Source organism: Octopus bimaculoides, chromosome 7, assembly GCF_001194135.2.
Source record: "Octopus bimaculoides isolate UCB-OBI-ISO-001 chromosome 7, ASM119413v2, whole genome shotgun sequence".
Lineage (NCBI taxonomy): Eukaryota > Metazoa > Mollusca > Cephalopoda > Octopoda > Octopodidae > Octopus > Octopus bimaculoides.
This window is the reverse complement of record NC_068987.1, coordinates 13,029,852-13,037,144: the sequence shown is the minus strand read 5'-3', so window position 1 is coordinate 13,037,144 and position 7,293 is coordinate 13,029,852. Positions and strand designations below refer to the sequence as shown.

Here is a 7,293-nt window from a genome sequence, read left to right as displayed (position 1 = left end):
TTTTGGTCTAAATTTAAAGCATTGCGACTATGTTAAAAAAGGGTTCGGAGTAATCTGGTAGAATAGTTAGAGCGTCGGTATTTCCTCCAACTCTCTTCGTTCTGTTTTCAGTTCGTCCCGGGGTCACTTTTGTCCTTAATCCTTCAGGAGTAGATAAAACAAAGAACCAGTCGAGTAATGGAGTTGATGGTATAGACTAAGACCCTTACCTCAAAATTTCTGGCCTGAAGAAGAGTCCATTACTTTTGTATTTACTATGGAAACCTGTCTTGGAGTGTTTGCTTTTTGATTTTAGACAAAATACAATAAATGTATATCATTATATTTAAATAATAAATGTATTGTACTTGTTTCAGCAGTACATATACTAATATTCGAATGATACAGAGAATATTAGTATGGCCCCTGCGCAAGAATGACATGCGTGGTTGTATGGTAAAAGGTTTGCTTTTCGACTACATGGCTCCGGGTTCAGTTTTGCAAAGAAACAGGTATTACAACCGTCTGAGCGTACATAAGTACGTCGTCACATACCGAATACCATTTCGAAACTGTGTTACACTCGGTCACCTGAATTTTTGTATCTGCCTTAAACGTCACTATTGTTTCCACTTTTATTATGGATGCGCCCTTCTCAGCTTTAATTTTTATTTCTTCTAAAGTGACAGGTAGTTTGCATACTACGTTGCAGAGTATATATATATATATTTTATTTCGGCTTTTAATGCCGCTATTATCGCGTCCTCTGGAGGCGCAATTGCCCAGTGGTTAGGGCAGCGGACTCGCGGTCATAGGATCGCGGTTTCGATTCCCAGACCGGGCGTTGTGAGTGTTTATTGAGCGAAAACACCTAAAGCTCCACGAGGCTCCGGCAGAGGATGGTGGCGAACCCTGCTGTACTCTTTCACCACAACTTTCTCTCACCCTTTCTTCCTGTTTCTGTTGTACCTGTAATTCAAAGGGTCAGCCTTGTCACATTCTGTGTCACGCTGAATATCCCCGAGAACTACGTTAAGGGTACACCTGTCTGTGGAGTGCTCAGCCACTTGCACGTTAATTTCACGAGCAGGCTGTTCTGTTGATCATCCGATCAACTGGAACCCTCGACGTCGTAAGCGACGGAGTGCCAACAACAACAATATCGCGTCCTCTAACGGTTCATTGTATTTAGGAATCAATCTTGACAGCCTATCCCCGTGTACTAATTTTTTTTGCTGGAAGAAATTCCATCTTAAAATCATAATCTAGCAGGAATGTCCCCCAGCGTTGCAATCGATTGGCTGTATGTGAGGGGATACTCTTTTCCGACCCGTAAATTGATAACAATGGGCGGTGATCTGTGTGTAGATTGAATTTCCTTCCATGTATGTATTTGTGAAATTTTTTCACCGCAAAAATAATGGTTAATGCCTCCTTCTCAATTTGGCTGTAGTTTTTTTTTCAGCCGCCAACAATGAACGTGAATTATTAAAAACTATGTTAAAAATCCATAATGTCTAACTTCAATAGTTTCTGAAGATTCGAGAGCGAATTCAATTAATAAGGCAAGCAACTGGATGAAAACAGTAGCATCTGATTGGATTTGAGTAAATTGGATTAGCAAAATGATGGTTGCGGTGTTGTTGTTGTGTAGCTCCAAGTTAGCCCTGCCTGATCTGTCATCAGCAGCGTTTCGATCTTGACCATCCAGTATCTTTCAGTATCTAAGACTAAATCAGTGGTTCTCAACCATTTTATGCTTATGGACATCCTTGTTTTCTATGTTACTCTCCTGGACATCCATAGCCATTCAATGTATACTTAAAAAAAATTCGACTGTAATTTTGTAATTAAACATTATTAAGAATTGTATTAAAAAAATTAAAATATCTGGTGTATTGTCATTTGGCTTTTATTTGTTTCAGCCACTAGACCGCGACCAAAATGCTGGGGCAACGCCTTCGAGAATTTTTAGTCGAATGACTAGACCCCAGCACTTTTTTAAGCATGGTATTTATTCTCTCGGTCTCTTTTGCCGAACCGCTGGTGTTACGGGCACGTAAACACATCAAAACCAGTTGTCAATCGGTGTTGGAGGACACACACACACACACACACACACACACACACACACACACACACACACACACACACACACACACACACACACACAGAGGCACGCACACACACATATATTTATATACGACGGGCTTCTTTTAGTTTCCGTCTACCAAATCCACCCACAAGGCTTTGGTCGGCCCGACGCTATCGTAGAAGACACTTGCCCAAGGTGCCACGCAATGGGACTGAGCCCGGAGTCATGTGGTTTGGAGGCAAGCTTGTTACCACATGGCCACAAGCAATTTAATGCACATAAAAATTTTAATAAGTCTTTTATGGATCCCCCACCCACCAAGAGCCATATGGACCCCGGGTGACAACCATTAAACTCGATTGTCAAACGTGTCGTTTTGTGATGATAATGGTAGTAGTAGTGGTGGTTATGGTGTTGGTGGCGGTGGTGTTGGTTTGGTCTTGGTTGTGTGAATTGATGGGGGAACTTGATTGTTGCATTTCAGCAGGTCAAGCGATCATTTTGAGGTTTTCTTGTTGGTTCATGTTGCACAACGTGGTTATATGAGCAAGGGAAACGAACTAGAAAGGATGTGAAATCAGGAAATATACACGTGTTTTAATCTATGTGTGCTTCTGAGTGCATTTGTGATGGGAGGGGTGGAACAAAGAAGATAAGGTGAAGGGGATATACTGGCAGACATACAGATATATAGATAGACAGAAACAAAGTGAAGGGGAGAGAGAGAGAGTGAGAGTGAGAGAGAGAAAGAAAAATGGAGAGAAAGAGAAAGAAAGAGAGAGAGAAAACGAGAGAGAAGAGAGAGAGAGAGAGAGAGAGAGACATCAGAAGTAATGCTACTCAGAAGTAGTGCTACTCAAAGTGGTGGTCCGCAAACCGGTGCCGGTCCGCGAGCTATCAGCTGCCGGCATGCGGCGAGTTTTCAGAAAAGAAAGAAACATTATAAAATGCTTATATACTGCTTATATACTGCTTATATATGCTTATGTAATATTGTATTATCTGTTTACAAAATAAATATACGATATAAAAAACATTCTCAACTTTTATTATATTCATTGTATACATTGTTTCCGGTATAAATTAATATTACTAAGAAATATTACCAGTCCCTGGCACATTAGGAACAAAAAAACTGCCGGTACGCTACATCAGATAGTTTGAGAAGCACTGATTTAGACGACATTGTTCAATGCGTCCTTTTTCTCAGACATAAGAATGTTTTACAAAAGAAATTTGCTTGCTTTTCTAACAGACCAAACGACCACATAGAGGCGACATTGCTGGTTTTTATAAAAAAAATATGGTATATTTTTGTTGGCATGAAACGAACGCAACCTTGGTTGAATAAATAAGCAAAAATATTTTAATAATAAGCATGTCTAAACACGGATGGTAAACTAAGTAGGACGATCTGACAAGTAAAACGAGATTCTTGGGGCGAAACAAGATTGCTTTGAGATGTGGACTTATGCCAATGCTATTGAATAATTCATAACCATGTCTTTTGTTATTTAAACTTCATTAGAACATTAGAATATCAAGATTTTTATATTTAATCATTGTTATATTTGAAACATTCCTATATATAAAGAGATGAGCAATATACAGTAGAGTAAGCGCAATCTACCGCTTTTTGTCAATGTTACTTTTGAAATATGTTGGTACAAGACCAATAGCAATTTCGGCTGAGTGGGTAAGCTGTTACAGCGCATGCTCCCATACTACTACTACTACTACTACTACTACTACTACTACTAGTAGTAGTAGTAGCACAGCCGGCAAAATAAAACAGTTGACCACATCATCTCTGGCTGTTAATTGCCCAGATATAATAATCCAGGATTCGAAAAAAAAAAAATAAAAATCCCACCTGCATACTGATAGACATTGCAGTCCCTTCTGACCAAAATATTGCCCAGCAAAAAGTGGAGAAATTATCATAGTACAAAGACCTCAAAAGTGAAGTGTTCAAGATGTGGGGAATGAAGGTTAAAACGATACCTGTAATAATTGGAGCATCAGGCACGATAAAGAAACATGTGAACAAAAACGTAGAAGCTATACCTAGACCCTCAACACTACACAAAAATAGCCCTGTTAGGCACAACTTACATCTTACGCAAGACACTATCAATTCAATAATACAACCCAAGCAAAAAAATCCACAAACACAAGACACTCTATATAGCAAATATCCAACAAAATTAACAACCACCAGTAGGCTCGATATCCAACAGAACTTACATTACACACACAACACTATATAAACACTAATGCAACAACTGACTGCACCAGACCCCATAACAAAAAAAAAACTCATGTAATACAATATCGGGAAGAGTTTGCATTTCCCCAACATCTGGTGTGTTTATTTTAATGGCCTGCCGATGTTTACAATGAGTTTCTTTGTCCTAGGTGTTAGGAAGACACTTGGCAAGAAATAAAAATATAATTGAAATAATAATAATAATAATAATAATAATAATAATAATAATAATAATAATAATAATAATAAGATATAGAATAGGAAACCAGACAGTCTTAATTGAGAAAGAAAGCAGACGATACTGGATCGTAGATATAGCATGTCTAGCTGACAACAAGGTATACAATAAGGAAGAAAGAAAAGTTGATAGATATAACAAGTTTGCTTGGGAGTTTAAACAGTTGTGGTCACTAAAAAAGGTGGTAGAAGTACCAATAATTGTCGGAGCCCTGGGAACTGAATAAAGATCTTGAGATGTACATAGAACAAATAAGGGTGGAGCACTTGCAGAAAACAGCACCGCTCGAATACTCTGGATGGTGCTCGAAAAATATGAGGTGTTACCTTAGTTCACTGGTAGTGAAAAGCTGGCACCGTAGTACATCTCCAGCGTTAGAAGCTAATAATAATAATAATAATAATAATAATAATAATAATAATAATAATAACCACTATATTAGTTGTGTAACATTATGTTTGTTAACTTCATTGAACAAATGATTTCTATTCTTGATTAAAGTAATGCAAACTGTAAACTGAAACCACACGTGTAGTTTACAGCAACTGTATTGTCTTGAAAATCACAGTGCAAACAGTTCTTAAATATCAATTTATTTGTGGTTTTACCGAACCGGAATTATGCACGTAACATGATAAGTACATAGGTGATGTCATCATTGAACTCCTGTCTGCAGACGTTGGTTTCTCTCAGACATTCTTAACGTACCAGCAGGTGTATACTTTGAGATGACTGGTAAAATTTACCAGAAATAACCAGTGTAAAGACTCGTGATTCTACTCATGATCTTAGGTTACTTCCGAGATTTTTTAATGTGCAACTGAGAGCCTCAAATGCACTTATCTCGTGCATTTGAGGCTCTCAGTTGCACATATTTTTATTTTCAGTCTGACCTGAAAATATCCCAGAGAAATCCCACCAATAAAACAGACATTCTCATTTCAAATATTCTTTATTACTAGTCTGGTAAGTTTTCTCTCATATAAGATCGCGTGTTGAAACCATAGCAATTACAGAGGGACAGATACATTTTAGCCATTCAAGAACGAGCACACACACACACACACACACACACTGTCTATTTCATAAAACATTTATTACACTCAGTAACAAAATTATCTTTGTTTCTGTCTTTGGTCAGTAAGTGTTATTTCCTGTTTGCTTCTATCTAGAAATCAAGGGAAATAACTATTATTCCCTTAAAACTTTGCTTTTGTGACCTGGACATCAATGTTTTCAAACTGACCTATTTTACATTACATTTCAGACACATTCAGTGCTCAGTTGCTGAAGCAGAAATATCGTTATAGCAAATATTCTGCCAAATACCACATATTTGCTTATTCGTTGCTTGAACTTAACCCTTGAGCATGTTCCTATGTATATCTCTGTTCCTGAGCAGGAGTAGTGTGGGAGTATCATAGCCATAAACTGAAAGGAATTATTTGGGGTTTGAATAAATGTAATAAAAGTAAACTTTGAAGGAAATATTCGCCATTCTTCATATTTTCTAGGTATTTTCTAGGAGAAAGAATATAGAAAATAACAGTTAATTCCAAAGGACAAACATCGTGTTGTACATTGTTATTTGCTGTCAAAATTTCCATCGAACCAACCACAATCTGGCCATTGACAAGTGTATTAATTTCACTGAAAGTATAAGGCGGCGAGCTGGTAGAAATGTTAGCATGCCGGACGAAATGCTTAGCTGTATTTCGTCTGCCCTTACGCTCTGAGTTCAAATTCCGCCGAAGGCGACTTTGCGTTTTATCATTTCCGGATCGATAAATTAAGTACCAGTTGCGTACTTGGGTCGATCTAATCGACTGGCCCCTTCCCACAAAATTTCGGGGCCTTGTTCCTAGAGTAGAAAAGAAATTCACTTAAAGCGTTTATTATTTGATATAAAAGCATTTGTCTCACCAACTGTGACTTGGTCATTAAGTTGCAATGGAACTGTGTCAGTGACCAGGTTGCTGTGGGTGTGACGAAAACTTTTGACACTAAATAATAAATGATTAAGTAAAGTTAGCAGATTTTTTTTACTTTGTTTTGGAAAGGTTAATATGTCTTTTCCATGCTGTACTTGGTTTTATTTTAGTACTTCCTGATATATCTACTGGACAATCTTTTTTCAGTCGTTAAATTATTCAACAACTGATAAAAATAGTCAAATACGGCCTTGACAGATCAGTTTAACTTTAAATATTAATATTGTTCCATCCATGAGCTGCGATTAATCATACACAAATCGGATTACATGCAAATTGTAGTAGTAGTAGTAGTAGTATTAGTAGTAGCCACAACAGCAGTAGTAGTAGAAGTAGCAGTAGTAGCAATTGTTGTAACGGTAGTTTAAAGCCTGCCGCTAAGTTTCGAGCACATAAACAAACTAACACCGGTTGTTAAGCGGTGAAGGTGGGTGACAAACACAGACACACACATACACACACACACGCGCACACACGCACACACACAAACACACGCACACATAGACACACGTACACACTCATGCACACGAACACACTCATGCACACGAACACACACACACACACACACACACACACACACACACACACAAACGCGTATATCACAGACTTTCACAAGGCACTGGCTGGTCTGTGGATATAGTAGATGACACTTGCTTAGGGCGACGCTCAGTGGAACTGAACCCGAAACCCCGTGGTTTTAAAGTGAGTTTCCTAACTCTAT

The 7,293-nt window shown here is 38.1% G+C and overlaps 1 non-coding gene across 1 annotated transcript; it reads left to right on the top strand.

Annotated features, from left to right (window-relative positions):
* Window positions 1-343: 343 nt before the first annotated feature.
* Window positions 344-450, top strand: LOC128248421 (U6 spliceosomal RNA). The gene has a single exon (XR_008264663.1). It is a non-coding gene; the product is annotated as a U6 spliceosomal RNA (small nuclear RNA).
* The last annotated feature ends 6,843 nt before the right edge of the window (window positions 451-7,293 follow it).